At 37.6% G+C, this 19,498-nt stretch overlaps 1 protein-coding gene across 1 annotated transcript in view; it reads right to left on the minus strand.

Moving 5' to 3' along the window:
* The window catches only part of LOC140157366 (nuclear receptor subfamily 0 group B member 2-like), a 193,956-nt gene that overhangs the window by 13,444 nt on the left and 161,014 nt on the right, over positions 1-19,498 (minus strand). The gene's annotated exons all lie outside the window — the stretch shown is intronic.

Below are 19,498 nucleotides of genomic sequence, written 5' to 3' on the forward strand. Positions count from 1 at the left end.
AATGGAAAATGCCTATAATTTGGTGGGTGTCAACGTCAAGTATATGTACCAGGATGAGTCCAGGATTTGAAAAATAATCAAATTAGGGGGAGAAACTTTGAATTTGTCCTTACTTGCAGGGTTTTCACAAATATTAAACAATCTGACTTTTTTGCTGTTAATAAATCACTGATAGCATTTTTAAAGGTGTGTGACCTGATAAACAGCCTCATCCCCTATTTTTACTCGTTAAAACTGAGATTTTGGTCATTACCCCAGTAAAATTTAACACCTTACACGTTTTTGATTCTTGTATCAAAACCGCTGGAGTAATGTATATCTATGGGATCAAGTAAAATCAAAATAGATGTAAGATAGAAAACAGAATATGAAAAAAATCTGACCAACGACCTTTAATTGAACTTTCCCTTTTCTTTATCATTACACTAGCCTTAGCCTTGCTTAAAATAAAACACTTAAAAGTAATATCCCCACCTGCTCTTTTTAGTTAATTCCATTCCTAACGTGCAGTGTCTGACACGTGGATGACCATCAAGCTTTACAAAAAAAACAACAAAAAAAAGTTGTCGCTAAAACCAAAAGAAACAATTCAACAAATGCTCTTTTTTTGCATACAAATTGCAAATAAAAGCCATTACGTGAGCCAAAGCACAGCAATTAACGAATCAATCTGTTTGCTCACCAAGACAGTGAAGCAATTTGTGTATTAACAGAAGAGCAAGTATAAAAGGCAGCTCGTTGTTGCTCGTTCACGCGGTCACTGAACTTGCAGTTTTATTTTTGGAATCGTTTGACATAATGTATTGTATATGTTACGTCAACACTGCTCAACTTAGTATTAAGGTGATACTGGTCCATTTTTATTGGTTTTGTGCAGTTTACATGTGGGTGGTTTTGTGAAAAGAAACACAAAAAATATCAATGTCTAAAATACACCCAAATTGTGTGACTTTGGGTGCATTTTCCAATAACTTTTCAAAATGCACCCAAAATGAAAAATTTGGGTGCTTTTCCCAACCTCAAATATCATTCCCTCCTAAATATTACAGCAGGTCACATTGCACCAACATAACTTTTCTTGCCATAATTTATGTGTTATATATATGGACTTACAAATTTATCTTCATCTAAAAATCTCAAAAATCAAATAAATCTTTTTCTTTCACCTTAAGACCTTCGCAAAAGGAAGAAGAGTTCATTATACCTCTGTTCAAACGTGTGACTGATTGGTATTGACGAAGTTGAAAAGAAAAGTGAGAGGAGAAATAACCATGGTAACTTTTATTTAACTAAACAACGGATCGGTCATCTTTGGTATATTTTAATAATCCATTTGTAAGAAATCTTTTGCAGTGTTAGTAATCGGCCAAAAACAAGAAAATTCCAGTAGAGTATAGTGTGTCAGAGAAGATGCCTTACCCTTCCCAGAATCCTTTGCAACATGATGCATCACCTCATTACATCAAAATTAGTGGTAAAAATATTAGAAAGTAGCCAAAAATTTTTCTTAACCATTGGGTTACATGGGACAAGAAGTGGTCAAAACTACTAACCATTTTTGCTACTTTTTTTATTTTTTTTATGTGTGATTTGTTGTTAATTGTCTTAATTCCTTCTTGTTTTTGAATAAAAATCAATAAATATTGAAAGAAAAAAAAGAAAAAAGGAAGTGGTCAAAACTAGTGGTGAAAATATTAGAAAGTAGCCCAAATTTTCTCTTAACCATATTGGGTTACATGGGACAAGTGGTCAAAACTAAGTGGTGAAAATATTAGAAAGTAGCCCAAATTTTCTCTTTATCATATTGGGTTACATGGGACAAGTGGTCAAAACTAAGTGGTGAAAATATTAGAAAGTAGCCCAAATTTGCTCTTAACCATATTGGGTTACATGGGACAAGTGGTCAAAACTAAGTGGTGAAAATATTAGAAAGTAGCCCAAATTTTCTCTTTATCATATTGGGTTACATGGGACAAGTGGTCAAAACTAAGTGGTGAAAATATTAGGAGTAGCCCAAATTTGCTCTTTACCATTGGTTTCTATGGGACAAGAAGTGGTCAAAACTAGTGGCGAATATATTCAAAGTAGCCCCAAAATAACACATTAGTTTCTATAAGATAAAGATGGTGGGAGAAAATATTCACAAGCAGCCCAATTGGGCTACAAAATAGTGGATTTGGTAACACTGACTGATGGATGATAATGATGCCTTTTCAATGTCATGTCCAGATGATACAGCTGTGTCATTGGCCTCTGAACATGTTTTAAAGCAAAACCTCCTATGTAATCTGTTGACAGTTTTGTTTTAAACATGTTCAGGGGCCAAAAGCACTTATAGGACGTTTTTCCTGCTTAACGACGGATTTTGCAGTGCAACTTTGCTAAACGAAGATGGATTAACACATGTCTCTATGAGGTTTCTAGAGAATAATTTAAAGAATAAAAATACTTTTTTCTTCACCACGTTCAGCTGACGCATCTCAAAATTGGTTCTGCAATTATCAACCTGTCAGACGCAATGGGCTATTCCCTTTAAAATCCACACTACCCCTGTGGAAGATTTTGGAAATATCCTCCACAGGGGGAGTATGAATTTCAAATGGAATTGGCACATTAACCAACTCTAATTAAAACCCTCCCTCCTCTGAGGAAGGTGTGGAAGATAAAAGCTTAAATCTTTCTTAGAGGGTGTATGAAATTCAAATGGAGCTGGCTAATGTGTTCATTCCACTTGAAATTCATACCCCCCCTGTGGAAGATATTTCAAAACTCTTCCACAGGGGGAGTGTGGATTTTAAACACAATATCCCAATAAGACGAGCACTAAGAGTTTAAAACAATAGAGAAGGATTATGTCAGGGAACACAGTGGCTTAGCAGTTAAATGATCGGACCTGTAATCATAGGGTCATTGGTTCCAATCACATCGCAGCCAATGTGTTGTGTCCTTGGGCAGGCACTTAACCCCCATTTGATTTACTTCACCCGGATGTAAATGGGTGAGTACCGGCTGAAAAAAGCTGGGAAGGAAGAAAGACTCTGCAGGAAGAAAGATTCTGCAGGAGTGGCTGAACATGATACACAAAGAAGGCTGGCCTAAGTTGCTTCTAGAGAGAGATATTAGCAAAATCTATCTAACTTTTCATGCACTTTTATGTCTCTGAGGTTAGCTGTTTTTTTAAATAACTTAAAAACTAAAATAACTACAGATAACTACAGATTGCGATTCCTCCCAAGTGGTGGTAAAAAGTAAACACATGTTTTCTTGGCACTGCCGGAGGAAACTCCCTAATAACCCTATGTTCTATATGTTGCATCATGATTCATGTGCTCTGTCTGTGCATTAATGCTTTCTACATGACTACCTTGAGTACCAGAATAGCAAATTCAACGATTGATCACAAAAATTTCACTGTGCATCTCCAACTCTACTCATGTTTGTCCTCATTTTAATGCACCAAATACTTGGATGTCATGAGCATGATCGAACAAATCTTAGATTGGAAAATTTCATCAATATTAATTTGTGGATCTATCAAGACCAATGGACCATGATATCCACAGACGTAGTGTGACGTCAAACTTGCTTGTTACCAGGTCAACTGGTTCACACTATCTGTGTTCGGAACCATGATCAAAATGATCACAACATGAAGTCAATGGGTTCCATTAAAATAGCACTCAAGACTATGTAGTCACTCTCTTCCATTCTTTATTTCCATGCTTTCTTCCAAACCTTTCCTTTATTTCTTTCTTTCCTTATCTTTATTCTCTTTATCCTTCATTCTTTCTTCTTTATTTATATATTTATTTATTTATTTATTTCCTTCCTTCTTTCTTTCCTTCTTTCTCCTCCATTTCCTTCCTTCTTTTTTCTTGGATGAAAGTTACAGCCTTTTCATTTGGGTGGTCAAATAGGTTCAGAGTGGGATATACCATATACTGAACTGATTTGGTTCAATTGAGCATGCGCTGCATATAGTGAAACAGCTTGAAGACATGTATGGGGGAAGAGGCAGTGCATTTACCCCCCCCCCCAATAATCACATCTAAGTCCCAGGGGGGGGGCACTTCAATTTGAAATAGATATAGGTGTAGGGCTGGCACTTTCGCACTAAGGGGCATTCGGTGAGAGCAAAATGTAAACAATATGGGGTCATTGGGTGAGAGCATGATTTTTGGCATTCGGTGAGAGCAAAATGTGAAAAATATGGGGTCATTGGGTGAGAACATGAAAATGGAATCTTTGGGTGAGAGCCGAAACAGCGCCACAGGAACCTCCAAAATTGAATTTCTAGTTCTAAATGGCTTCAAATTTCTTTTGTTTTTTCAAAATAAGTGACAAAATCAATGATAAATGAAAGTTGCTGTTAAAATTGAACTTGTAAGGGTCTTTGGGTGACAGATCAAATGAAAAAATAGGGGGTCTTTGGGTGATAGAACATGTGTTCGTAAAAAAATATGGGGTCTTTGGGTGACAGCGACACTGAAAAGGGGGTCTTAACAGCCCTACATACGCGTCACCTCCAAAGTTGGAGTGCCCCCCCCCCCCCCCGGATCTAAGTACATCAATCTAACAGCTAATATAAATAGCATTGCATGTCCATTGAAGAAATCTACTCTGTGGCTCAAGAAAAGCATTTGTGTCCACCTTCAATGGGCTATCCCAGTTGAATTCCCCCCTGTGGAAGACATGACCTTAATAGGGGGTGTAAGGATTTCAACAGGGTATGGATTTTAAATGGAATTGCCCAATTTGAATAATCTCATGACACCTGTCGCTGAGATGACACGTACTGGTCTAAACTCTACTTACAAGTGCAGAGAGCTTATCTCAGCACTTTTTTTAGTTCTAAAGAAGATCCAAATTTAGTTAATTGTATTGGGTTCTTGCCAAGCTTGAGGTTTAGCATTTTGCTGCTTTGTACAGGTCTTATTCCTTCTATTAAATAGTTTCACTATCATCACGAAAAGTGTTCATCGCAGGGTTCACAGCGGGTGTGGATAATGTGCGAGTTGCGAGTTCGAGTTGCGAGTTGAAATCTGCGAGTTGAAATTTGTGAGTTGTCAAAGAAAGTTGCCAGTTGTTTGCGAGTTGACATTGCAACTCACACTCGCAATTTATACCTTTACCCGTTCACCAGCAAGATACTATCCAATGTTTCCTTAAGATATTTTACATCTAGTGTTTCCGACATACGTATTGGAGGTCACAAAAAAGTTTTCTGGACTTAGGCCCTCCCCACCATTTAAATACATAGGTATAGTGAATCATTTACCTTGCTTCAATTGCAGCGCAGCAGTGAGACCACTTAAAATGCAGCCCTGGGAATAGAAAAGCAGTGGCGTAGCATACCTGGACTGCCCCCTGGCTACGCCAATGTACAAAAGTGCTGTGATGGGAGGTGGTCAGTATTAAACAAGCTCAAAGTTCTTTGTTGGAATATCCTAGGTCTTTGTTTGCCGGCCTTTAAAAGCATTATGTGTGTTGGGGAGGCCCGCCACGGGAGGGGTGTGGATAAAACAACACCCTAAAATGCATTTTTGAGAGGAAAAAATGCCCTAAATTTATTTTTCAGGCATAACATCCAATTCATCCTTTATACAAAGTAGCATATTGATCAAACTCAACCTAAACAAACAAACATATGAAACATTTTGTATTTGCCCGTACGTAATTAGGTTAGCAATCATTACCACCCTAACAATCGCATTCACACACAGGAAATGGAACAACAAGGAAATAGTGCTATATTTGTCTAATTACCTATCACTGACAAATTTAGGACTATTGTGACATCATATGTGGTTAATGTGCGAGTAAATAGGATCATGTCATATGGGGGAGGGGGTAGAATGGGGGAAAATTTTGATCAGATATCAACTTCTTTCACGGCATGTTAACCCCATGGACACTACTGGTCATCTAACAGCATTTCTGATTGGTTGAAAACTTCAAATGCTCATTCAATTGCAAATTATGACTAGGCTTTTGTGGTCAAACTTGCATCATTTGCAGATAAGTTTACTAATACACTCCTTGATTGGTTCAAAATTGGACACAATATTCATTATTCATTTTGGCCAATCGGCAGGTAGTTCTCATGGGGTTAATATACTCTACATTGCCCACCTGATAAAATTACCATCATTATCCGCACCCTAACAATCACACATAATAGGAAACGGAACAACAGGAAATAATAGTGTATATTTGTCTAATTAACTATCACTACATAAAGATGAGTTGACATGTGATGTCATTGCCAGGCAGTTTTATTTGTCAGCAATGCTCATTGTTCCTTGCCTGGAAGTATGCGAGTACATCATGTTATCGAGGGTTGAGAACCAGAAAGCCTCAACTCACAGAGGAATCTTTTGTGAGTAAGGCTTTCTGGCTCTCAAATCTCATTTTGTTCAGGACCAAAAATTAAGAAAATTTCCATTTTTTGTGGCAATTTTGTGCGCAATTTGTTGACTTTTACCCTCCTCTGAAATTACCACCCCCCCTTGTTCTTTTCTGGTGCCACCACTTGAGCCGGGGGTCCTGATTCTGGATTTGAAAGTATCCAATAAAGAATAGAATCACTTTATTCTCAAATACAACAACAGTCATGTTCATCATGTTTGAAATAAATAAATAAATAAAACTCTCTAATATTGGTTACTATGGGCAACGCAACAATATTATAAATGGTTAACAATCTGAATCAAGGTCGTGTGTCCCATTTTCCATCAAGTGATTATTTAACTGACCTTGATCAAGAGACAGACAGTCTCAATATGCAACATATACCAATGATCATGAAGCCAGACACAAAATCAGCAATTCTTAACGAATCAAATTGTCCCCATTTCTCTTTGGGGTCTTTTTCACCATATATATATCAGGAAAACCTTGCAAACTAAACCCTGAAGGATATGGTAATGTGTAGGCCTATCTAATAATTTACATCTAATAATAGTTACATAACCTTTCCACAAGCAAGTTTTGAAATATTTTCTCAAAATATCAAAAGCCGATCCCGAATCTGAGCGGAGCACCGTCGAGTCCTTGAAATTAAGTCCAGGACTGGAGTCCTACATCACTACAAAATAGTCCTCTTCAAAAGACATTGTTTGAAATGGGTAAAAAAAAAATATTTTTCAGCAAAAAAAAATGCCAATTTGCTACCAGAATCCTGGGGGTATGGCGACAATGCCAAGGCCCCAAGTTCAGCCAAAGTGTTGTCTTTTGAAATATGTATATTCACAGATTTCAGGTTTTTTAAAAATATTTTTTAAACTTTAAATGCATATTTTCTAGACTAGCTGCAGGAGACAGACACCATTGGCAGTGGCCCAATGTCATTAATTGAATTTGATGCAGTTGACTAGTTGAGCAGAAAACCCATTGAATTTGACACACATTGTCAAGGTTGCTATGATCCATAACAACAAGTAAAGTTTATCTAAAAATACTTCTTTTTTAAAGATCTATTTTTAATTCTTGCTCATAAATTATATAACGCATGATCAGGCTGTAGCCAATGCATACCCTCACAGACATTTTAGTATAGATCTATGCATCTACAAACTCATACATCTACAAACTCATACAAGGTTCATGACTAACACTGTACCTTGCCCTTCATAACCATATCACTGAATATTTAGGGTGGTACTACACCCCTTGATAAATTTGTGACTATTTTGCATTTTTCTCAAAAAATAATAACACTCAGGTAACAAAAGTTATAGGGGCAAGGAATCCAGTTACTACACTGGAATTTCAGTGACTCAAGACAAGTAGTACATTATTTAAATGATAACATAAGAGGTACCGCGCGAATGTAGGCCTACCTCATTTCTTAACATATAGGCCTATAATGCACCACTTGTCTTGAATCACTGAAATTTCAGTGAAGTAATTGGATTCCTTGCCCCTATAATTAATAAACATAACTTTGGTTACCAGTGTGTAGTTATTTTTTGAGAAAAATACAAAATTAGTCTCAAAATTTATCAGGGGTGTAGTACCGGGTACCACCTTAAAATAACCCTTAATCCTAAAAAAAACCCATTCTTGATGAAATTTGACTGAAACTTAGTTATTAAAGTTCAAGGTAGCTTTGGAAACATGACAAAGTTTGATCATCTATCCAAGTTTTGGCTCCATTCAACCTTAAAAAGTAACCCTTACCCTAAACCCCCAAATCTTGACAAGATCTAATTGAAATTGTCATTTTAAGTTCAAGGCAGCTAACAACATTACATTGCCAAGTTTTGATTTAAGTCTGATTCAGACTCGAATGGCAACATCTGCGATGCTGTGAAGCTTTTTAAAATGTACTGCAGTGTACTATCATGGCCCGATGTTGAGTTTCAACCAGGCATTAAGGTCATTCTGCGGACCTTGATTTTACAGCAGCCAATCGCAAGCTTGCATGGCTGCGATATCGCAAGAGAGAGCAAAAAAGTTGAACAAAATTCAACTCTCATCGCCACTCAAAATTAGACCGGCAATGAGGAATTTCACCGTTTAGCTCGTAAAAACGTAGCTCATATTAGCCCTCGATATCGCAGCCGCAATGCATGACGTGGAGTCTGAATTGGCCTTTACTCCTATCAATAAGTAAGTCAAGGTGAACCTTAAAAAGTAACCTTAATCCTACAAAATCCAAATCTTGATGAAAGCCAATTGAAATTGCTTTTTAAGTTATATACAGTCACTTCGAAATGCGATGATGACGCAATCAGCCTAAGTCATATATACCCAGGGAATCGCTAGCCGTGGCTACAGGTTGGTGATCTTCTGCATGGCATGTGAAGGGGTCGAGGTTCGAATCCCTGGGGTGCCAAGTGACTTCTTTGTTCATCTTCTTTCCTTTTTAGTTTTTTCCCCTTCTGATAGCAAAAAAACATGGGTCTCATGTTTCTCTAGTTCAATTGCAGGAGAAAGATGAACAACATCCAAATGAATTACGCATTTTCACTTTAAATGGCCGAATATCCCTTTAAAAGTTCAAGGTAACTTGTTAACATTACATCATCATCCTTGTCAAGTTTTTGGCTAAGGTTTGACAATTCCTATCAATATTTTAAAGTAAGTCAAGGTTGAACTATTCTATTTTAGACTCAAGTCAGAAGACAATTGACAAATCATTTCTCACAGAAGTTATTCGCTTCACGTTTTTTACATGAACCACAATCTGTTGTCTCGTTCGGTAATTAAATTTATACTTGTTCTTCGCGTTTGGTTCTATCAATTGCATGGCATTGAGAAGCAAATTTGCATGCCTGGAAAAAGTGAGGAACTTGGGAACCATGTTCCCAGGACATTTTTTCTATTTTTTCTATTTGGAGGGATATTTTTGTCTTCTAAACAAAGAAATACATAAGAAATAATGGGAACATTTTCAATACTGGAGGGAAATTTTGCAAACTTGGAGGGAAATTTTGATGATGTTCCTGGGAAATATTGCATTTTTTCCAGCCCTGCAAATTTGAATGGTTAGTTACATCGGGCTATTCCAGTTGAAATCCACACTACCCCTGTTTGGGAAATATCTTTAACAGAGGGAGTATGCTTTTCAAATGTAATTGAAACCCATGCATACTCCCCCTGTATTATAGCTTTACCTGTATCGGCCACAACTGGAGTAAGCATTTCAAATGGAAGTAACACAGCTGTCTATTCTACTTGAAACTCATACTCCATCTGTGGAAGACTTTCAGCTAAATCTTCCACAGGGGTAGTGAAGATTTTAAATTGAATTCAAATGTCGACAGCCCAAGATATGCGTCTGAATCAAATGAAATTTTGGAAATAAGCTTTTTTTCTTGCATATCTATTGACACATACCCTAAAAAGAGGATGCTAAAAATAATGATATACTGCTTCGATTTTTTTTCATTCTCTTCAACAATGTATTCCCCTTACTTCTAGAGCCTAATGGGGGCAGTATTACTTGAGAGCAGGTACAGATCCCAAATCAAGTTGACAAGAATTGAACTGCTTTTGTTTTGACTAACTTAAATTTGAGTTGCATTTTTCGGCCTACTATGCTAAAACATTCAAGAAACTAGCAATCTTGATGCAGTTGCCTGAAACAATAACCATTCTGCCACCTGGTCTCTATTCACAACCTTACTTTTAATGTTTGCATTTATCGGGAAGAGTTTGACACATTTACAGCTACAGATGATACCTAAATCCAACAGCTAAAGCCAACTACAATGTTGACAGGACTGTTAAAACTATCTGCTGCCCTCTGTTGACAAAAAGTTGCAGTTACCTGTGCAAAGCACAATCTATTCAAAACTTGCACCTGTTACCATGGTTACCATTGTGTATGTTTCTTATGGTATTAAAACAATATGAATTTGAGATCCTTGCTGGTCTTTCAAAATATCACAAGTTTACTCCCTTGCAAAAATCTGAAACAACACCCAAATATGAAGATAGTAAATCTGTTTTTAATATGTCAGAAGCAAATCTAGAAAGGAGAGGGGCAGAGGAGATGCAGATCTGCAAACATCACCCAAAATCGGCCTATCCAATTTAACTTCTTTCAGCCCCCATTTAATCATTTTTCAAATCATGGATCTCTTAAACTGACTGGGTCTGGGAAAATCTGGTGGGGTGGGGTAGTGCTGGGGGTTCATCGAAAATATCTGTACGGCGATGTGCCACACAGACTTTCCGATGGTGACTTTCTCAACTAAATTTCGCTGTTTTTGCAACCCATCAGTATACCAATTTTTCATAAAAAGTACCCAAATAGCAACTTAATTTGCCCAAATTGAGTGCTTTTAAGGGCATAAAAAGTACCCAAATAGCAACTTAATTGGCCCAAATTGGGCACTTTTAAGGGCAATTTTGTCCAAACGAGCCCAATTGGGTGGAATTGGTCTTCACTGGAAACCCCACCCATCGATATACCAAAATCACTGAAACCACAAAAAAAAAACCTGTGGCACATCCCTGTACACCTTCAAGCAGGGAGGACCTCCTCCAGGGGAAAAATTTACTCAAATATCTTGTACAAGGAGCATAGACCTTCACACCAATCTTTTTTGGTTTATATAAATGTCAATATCACTTGACAATTGACATGCTCGGAAGCGTTATATATTTAATTATATTTTTTTTTTACATAAGGCTTATGCAACAAAAGAAAATTACATATCACACATGGTAAAGTTCACAGTCCTTTTCTGCATACTGCAACAATAGGAATTGACATTAACACAAAATCAGAGTACCAAGTTCAGATTACTATGTAATTTATTGAACTCTGTACTGCTGGGTAAAACATGATATTCTTCCTTTTGAGCTTTGGGATGTGGAGGTGTTGTGGGCACTTAACACAAATGACCATACGGGTATGTTCCCTGGAAAAAAACCTTTTTTGGATTTCGCATCGCTGAACTACCCCCTAAATTTGACCAAAATAGAGCTCAGAAAGACCCATTTTGATATTTTTAGCCCTAAAAGACCCCTAAATTGCAGTAACTTCTCACATTTCTAGATTTTTTCAGACTCCTGATTTTGACTTTTCGCAGCTCTTACCTGTATGCCGTCATCAGTAGATTTCCCCAAGTTTTTGCTTGAAAACCGTGTCACTTGAGCAAAGCCCTTTACGTGCACGTACCTATTAAGGCTTTTCTTTCTGCACGGTCAAGGTTATTTACTGCCAGCATTTGCAAAATAATACGTAATAATAATACAAAATTTTAAAAAAATCAATACATGCAAGTTATGCTACCATGAAATCAGGTGTATCCATATATGGACTTATCGATCTTTGTTTTCTGGTTGTGAACAAATACCTAATGGTTATAGATTATTGAAAAATAAAGGTGAAAAGTTTCTTTGTTTGTCACCATTTCTGGAACACATTAATATTTTGTTTAACTTGATCATATAAAATGGCAATTACACATGCCTAATGTAAAAATGAAATTCATTTATTTATAACATGTTGCATAAGTAGAAAAGCACAGGTAAACCCAATATTGACGGAGCAATACATTTAATTTGATTTATTTATAAAATTCGGCCAAAGACAGGCTAAGCCCAATAGTGCTCAGAGGCTACTAAATTCAAGGGATGCCATCCGAATATGACGGGACAGGGATATGGGAAGATTTTATCATTTTAGATGCAGGAGGAAAACCGGAGCACCCGGAGAAAAACCTGCAAGAACGAGCATGGATCGGCAACCAAACTCACATGTGGCACCACAGGGAATTGAACCCCGGCCACAGCGGTGAGAAGCGAGTGAGAAGACCATTACACTAACCCGCCTTCCCTAAATTAAGTGAATGCCTATAAAAATAAACATGCACAGTTGATAAATGATAAAAGATTCAGTCAAATATTTTATATTGAACACCTAAAAATAAAAATTCACTTTTTGCACTTCAAAACATGTTCCACATGCAACACATTTAATAATTAGTGAAAATGAATGCTATTTGCTAGGGTAATGAAAACAGTTTGACACACAGGAGGCACCCAAAGTACAATGAATTGAAAAACAACACTGACTACCACAGGTCAATGCTATGGTCACTCAAGTTCATGGCTAAGGCCTTTGACCTCATGTGAGGTCAAGAAGACATTGTACTTTACTAATGAGACCAATTTGTGACCAGCTGGTCTGTATAATAATTAGGAGCATTCCTTCTTCATGTTTTTGCTTGAGAGTAACCAGAGAAGATGAGAAGAAAATCATCTTCTCTGGAGTAACTTGTTTGTTTACTTGTTTTGCTTTGTTTTATTTACCAACAGTACACCCCAACCTCTTCCAAGACACTAATGCTGTGATAATTTTGGTTGAATTTTATTTATTATGTTAACGTACTAATTATGGCCCTTTTACACAGAGCCTGAAGTCAACTTTAGCCAAATTTCTAATGATTTTCAATCCAGAGCAATTTTGTTGAGTTCATAATCGTTATTTGAAGCATGAGCAAGTACAGGCATAAAGGTTGCATTCACAATTTGTTTTGAAGTCGACTTCCATGTAAAGACCCCACCAACAAATAATTAACTATGAAATGTTCAATGCCAATTTTGCCAAAGCTCACTACAGTTCGCAAGATGCTGTGAACTACCAAATCACAACAGTTTCAAATAGTTGCTAACCGTTATAATGTAAACCATCCCAACAAACACAATTCACACAATATCAGTGGCGTGCGCAAAGGGGGGGGGGGGGGGGGGGCAGGGGGGAAACAGGCCCCCACTTGTTTGGCCTCGCCCGCACCTTACACTCCTAATCAGACTCCATTCGGGGGAACTGAACAACCTGTCCCCCCCACTTTCAATGTGTTGCGCACGCCACTGCACAATATTGTGGCTACAATTAGTATGATCACTTGCAAAAATCTTGAACTCAATACTCAGGCCATGGCTATCAAATGTAATTTAGGCCACCACTGCTAACCATGTAACAGTATTGCCCACAGTGGTCAGTTTCATTATAGTGGACATTAGTGGACACTGTCCAGCAATGAACTTCAGGGCAAGGTTTAATTCTAACAATTATTGGTCAGTTATTGGTCAATTGAAAGTCATGGTCAGTGCTGGTGTTAATGCCAGTGGTCAAATCCTATGGCCACTGCAGTTGATGTCCTAATACACTAGGATCCACAACATGCTCATGAAACAGGGAGCTACAGGGGCACAGTTCTTTAACCCCAATACATTTGTACATTTATTGAATGACCTTTGAAAATTTGGGTACAAAAACTCATACTCTGCAACTTGAGGTCAAATTTTGCACTATGATTGTTTAATTGAAGTTATTGAACTATGTCATTGAGATGAGGCCATTGTGGTCCATAGTGCAATAATAGTAAATGAATCTAGAGGGCAAGGCCACTTTACCTGGTCAATCAATTCTTAAATGAATCATTCAATTAATTAGTTGTGTATCAATCAATGGACTGAATAGATACAATTACGTAAACAAGACAGTTGCCAATGCATGTATGAAACAAACAGCAGAATGCTAAAGAAAGCTGCGTTTTTCAGAGTCATGTTTAGCAGCGCTTACATGTACAGCTTTGGACACTATCAAGTCTGATTCTTACTCCACATCGCAGCGCGATGCGATGCTATAAAAACTGAAATCTGAGCCAGGTTTTTATGAGCTCGGCGGTGAAAATTCTCATCGCGCGGTGGAAATTTCGGTCTGCGATGGAGTTGGATTTTGTTCAACTTTATAGCAGCGCGCTGCGATATCGCAACCATGACGCATATCGCAGAATGACCTTAAAAGAAGATGCAGACATGCTTTTAAAACATCGCAACATCGTGCGATGAAATTAGAATGTACATTTTGATTTCATCTCGTGATGCTGCGCTGCGAAGTGGAGTAAGAATCGGACTTCAGTGTAGTGTTCCGAATGAAGACGCCAAGTCTTGGTTAGCAGCTTCATAGCTTCCAACACTGTCATGGTGTCTTCATTCAGCATAGCAGCTGTGTTCACATTGTCGTATATATGCCAGACGGAACTTGGTCGGCGCAAGTTGCTAGGAGTAGCGGTAGGCACTGCCAGGAGTAGTGGCAGTGTGAACGATGGTCAGCATAAGTTCAGCCAGGCGTACGTCTGACGATTTAGTGAGCTGGATGTAATCTCCGCCAGACGTAACTTGCAATGTGAACGCTGCTACATCCAGCACCGCGAGCTTTGTTAGACCTTTTTTGGTCCGAAACTAAAAACAATACATATTGCGTGGTTGAAAAAGGTCACAAAAATACCGGAAGTGGTAGCCGATGTTTATGCCGGCCAGAAGTAAAAAGGCAACTGCTCAAATTTTTTGTCTTGCTTTATTCACCGTAATTGGTAGCCCTAGAATTCCCCCGACTGAGTGCATTCCCTCTGACTGACTGACGAAAGTGTGGGGGGCTGATGATCACCCCTTTGCGCAAAGAATGCGCGATACCGCCATCCACGATAATATTGTGATATTATTTTCATATCATGATAGTGATATTTTACCATACTGTCAATGATGTGCCTACAATATAGTGATTTTTGTATTTCGTAAGTCAAAAACTGAATATTACATGAAAATAATTTATGCTGCCAACCATAAAACTATAACATGTCAAACACTTACGTCGTGATACATACATTTCATACAAACATTATTCATGAAATTCATCTCACAACCTTCAAAAAATCCTTTATTTGCATCCAATAATGCAAATTTTTCAATTCTTCCAGAAAATAAAAGTTATTACCGTCACATCTCTATTAAGTCACGTTATTCACGTAGCACTCATCAAATGTTTTTTGATGTTTACGACTTCTTTTTAAAAAGAAATATTGCGGTTAATATAATTAGGTTACAAGGTCATTCATATCTCGTGATTTCTGGTCTATTTACTTCATTGCTCTCATTTTTGGATGAGTTACTCATACATGTAGCTCCCGGTTACATGATCATGTGATTTCACATTTTTATTTTATTATACCTGTAAATTTCGTGATTGGAAATATACATTATATTCTGTGCCATTGTATTTCATATGCATTATTCCTTTCCATTGGATTTTTGTGTCGACAAATTTTTAACAATAAATGAATAGGTACCTAACTAAAATACAAAAGTTGATTATTCCTTGCAATAAAGTGAGTAGGCCTACAATGGCTTAAAACGAGATCAAGGTGGGGAGATTTGCATTTATTGATGGTGATTTATGAATTTAAAAAGGTTATAATAACAAAATGTTGTTGTTGTGCAGTGATGTCAACTTTTCCAGGGGGGGGGGGGTACCTTTTCAGCGACTTTTGGTGTATCGATGGGTGGGTTTTCAGTGGAGACCAGTTGAATGTGCCCAATTGAGCAGATATGGACAAAATTTCTCTAAAAAGGGTCCAATGTGGGCATATTTAGATGCTTTTGGTTGTTGTTGGTTTTTTTGTGTGAAAAATTGGTATAATGATGGGTTTCAAAAACAGGAAAACGTGGGTATATAGTGCCCAAATCTTGCCTAGTCCCTGCTTGAGTTATAAAAGCCTACAGTCTGGGTAGAATATATCAAGCAAACTTGTGATTTCTTTTGGCCTATACCAATGATATTTAAACCAGCTTTTAGTACTTCCATGTTACGATTACTTAATGATTCTCGATGGGAAATTCCCTTTTATTCCCAATCAACTCCACTAATAATATATTTATTATCCCTTCAATTACATTATGATCCATTTATCATATAAACATTCATGTTCATATTTAAGGAACAACGCGAGACAGGAGGTGTGACACTATAAATGTTTGCCTCAATCATCTGGCCTTGAACGTTTCACTGCATGCAGCAAACCTGGTGTCAATTTTAACATAAATCATTATGCACTTGATTATGCCATTCCAACCTGTTGACATGTAGCTTGTTCTGACCCAGATTTGTCATGAGTCTAGTAGTCCAGCATTAATTGACCCACTTCACAGCTTAGCCTCTTGCCCAGTCTTGCCCAGCCATGATTTTAGGACTGCGAATCATGGAAACAAAATCATTGGCTTTTTTTTTGCTTCACCAATATTGTGCAACTTTTTACAAAAGCTTTAATGTATTCTTTTTTTCACTAGGATCCACAACATTCTCATCTATCAGGGCACAGTTCTTTATCCCGAATACATTTGTATATTCATTGAATGACCTTTGAAAATTTCGGTACAAAAACTCATACTCCGCAATTTGAGGTCAAATTTAACACTATGATGTTTAATTAAGGTTATTGAACTATGCCATTGGGATGAGGCCATTGTGGTCCGTCCGCATACATGCTCTAATTGTCACAAAATGGAATAATTTCATGACGTTAGCTCGTAACCTTGGGAGGATAATAACACGCCTGTGCAATCAATAATTTTGAACATAACAATATCATTTATTGAATCGTTTTTATTGCAATCTTATAAATGGAGAATAATTTGACACCGATCGTGACTCCTCTAGAAAATCAACAAAAACAACAGTAAGCTTGTGCCTGCTGCCAGTGTGTCACATATTTGTGTTAATTATCAATTATTTTGTCGTGATATTTATTGATTTAGAACATGTAGGTTCCAAAGCGAGAATTACAACAAATATTCTTTAGAAATCAAATAACACTACGTTTTTGATAAATAAAAAAATGTGTTATCAATTATGATGAACGCATTCAGTCACACTCACAATTATACAGACGTTTATCATAACTTCATAAGTATTCGATAAATGGTCCAAAAAGGGTTTTTATTAGTGGGAGTAAAAGTAAAGTCATATCATATGTTATCAAATGCAAATTATTTTGGCATAATTATAATAAGGATTCACTCATTGTACAATTCTTATTTTGGGATCTACAGGCCTTTTATTGATATATGATTGTGAAATAAAATATGCAAGGGGGGGGGCAAAGTCGTTCTCCTGACCTGCTCCAAGAATTACTCTACCAGGCAGTGGTGGCATCTGGGGGAATATGCCCCCAGTCAGAAAGAACTCTTGCCCCCAGTAAAAATCCAAATTTACTTAAAATTTCCATTTATGCAGCAATTTTGAGCAAATTTGTTGATTTTGCCCCCCCCCCCAAATTCACCTCCCCCAATGCCCCTCCCCTTCCCCCAAACAAAAACCACCAGTGCTACCAGGAGAAATGCCTGCAATGCACACAAAAACATGGGATCTGTACATCACTCAGGAGGGCAAGGCTGAACCAAACCTGACTCGATCCCCCCTCAACTCCTACTGACCTTGAGCAAATAACTGTACCACCAAACTAGACCAAAATGACATCCAACAAAAAAATCAATTTCAGTCTTATAATTTGTTCGCTATTTAACCATGACCTGATAACATAGTAAAATTATATTGACTGTTCTCATATGATCATAGCGATGAAGCTAAATGAGGCAGAAGTAGAGCAAAATCGTTTTCCTTTTTTTTACATTGCATATTCTTGCCCAATTAATTAATATTATATTAATAATATTTACTGAGGCAGATGCCCTCAATGTTTAAAAAAAATCTGAATTTTACACAAATGTAATTTAGTAAACTAACATGATCAGTGGCGTAGCCAGTGGTGGGGGGGGGGGCGATGCCGACCTCACCGACCGACTCTAAACTAGAAAATCTGGAAAAAAGTTTTTTTTGTTTTTTTTACTGTACAAATGAATACCGACTCTAATTTTGGAAATTCCAGAATTTTTTTTTTCTTTCAACATTTTTGACATCCTGAAAAGTTTTAAGTTTCTACACACTTCTAAAACTGATTTAAAACATGAAGTGATATACCTAATTCACAACTATTTGGGCTATTTATTAAGCGAATTATAGGCATACATGTACACTATGGTCATGTTTTGGCTATGACCTTAACCTTTTTTTTGCCTAATTGGTGGCAAATTTCCCCCACCCTTTTTGTTTGTACAAAGAACTGCCACAAATCGGAAGTGTTGACTGAAAGAAAGATCAAAACTACGCCCATGCAAAAAGACAATCCCAGACTGACTTACATAAAACTAGTTTAGCTGAAAACCACAAAAATAGAAATGTTCCATTTCTGCACCTTGTTTGTTTTCATTCAGCCCAAACAGAAACGACCTTGGTAGGTTTACTTTGAGTTTATATTGTGTCACTGTGTGCGCAAAAAGGAACTGGATCGAGACTCCGTTCACCCAGCAACTAATTCCAGTTCACTCAAGTAGCTGTCGGTCTGAGTTAGCGCCCTCAGAATCCAACATGGTTTTTGCCCAGACTGTTTTAAGTTCAATGGCCCAGTTGCAGAGTTTACTTGCAATGCCTTGTTTGCTGGCTACAGCTTCAGCATAGAAGTCTGAAATTTTGAGACAGTTTGTCAAATTATCAAGAGCTATCTCAAGAACCGCTGAACCAATACTAGGATTGTTTGTACTCATTTTAATGCATTTTTCATGCTGATTCCAAATATGGTCATGAAAATGTACAATTCTGAAATTTTTGAATTTGTAAGGAAAATTTGAACTGGTCGTCTGCAGACGACACCGATGTGAAGAGGGTTAACATGGGTGTCCTTGGAAAAATGAACAGTCACTTTAGTCCTGCACGTAGAGCCTGATTTGCATCGCCGCAACATTTTATAATAGGAAAGAAATGGGAATCATCAAAGAGACAAGACAAATACAAGCAAAGGGTTTCTTCCATTTTAGCCTGTGGTTCCTGGTGTTAAAAAGCTCCACTTAGTTTTCATTTTAAAGGCGAGTGTGATGGCACTTAGGCCTATCAAAGCCTTGGGATCTCCTTTATAGAATCCATATAGATGAATACGACGAACTAAGATCAGGATTAAGTCGGCCATAGCTGGGGCCATCTGCGCCAAACTAGCTTAGTTCGTTTCGATTGCGATCCAATACGCCCACTATCACGAGCGCATCGGAGCACTTGCGCCGCGTCACAGGATCGGTACACGCTGCACGCCTGTGATACTGGCATCGCATAAAATGGATGGAAGGCCCCCAGCTATGGCCGCCAGTG

The sequence above is a fragment of the Amphiura filiformis genome, chromosome 7 (assembly GCF_039555335.1).
Source record: "Amphiura filiformis chromosome 7, Afil_fr2py, whole genome shotgun sequence".
NCBI classification, from domain to species: Eukaryota; Metazoa; Echinodermata; class Ophiuroidea; order Amphilepidida; family Amphiuridae; genus Amphiura; species Amphiura filiformis.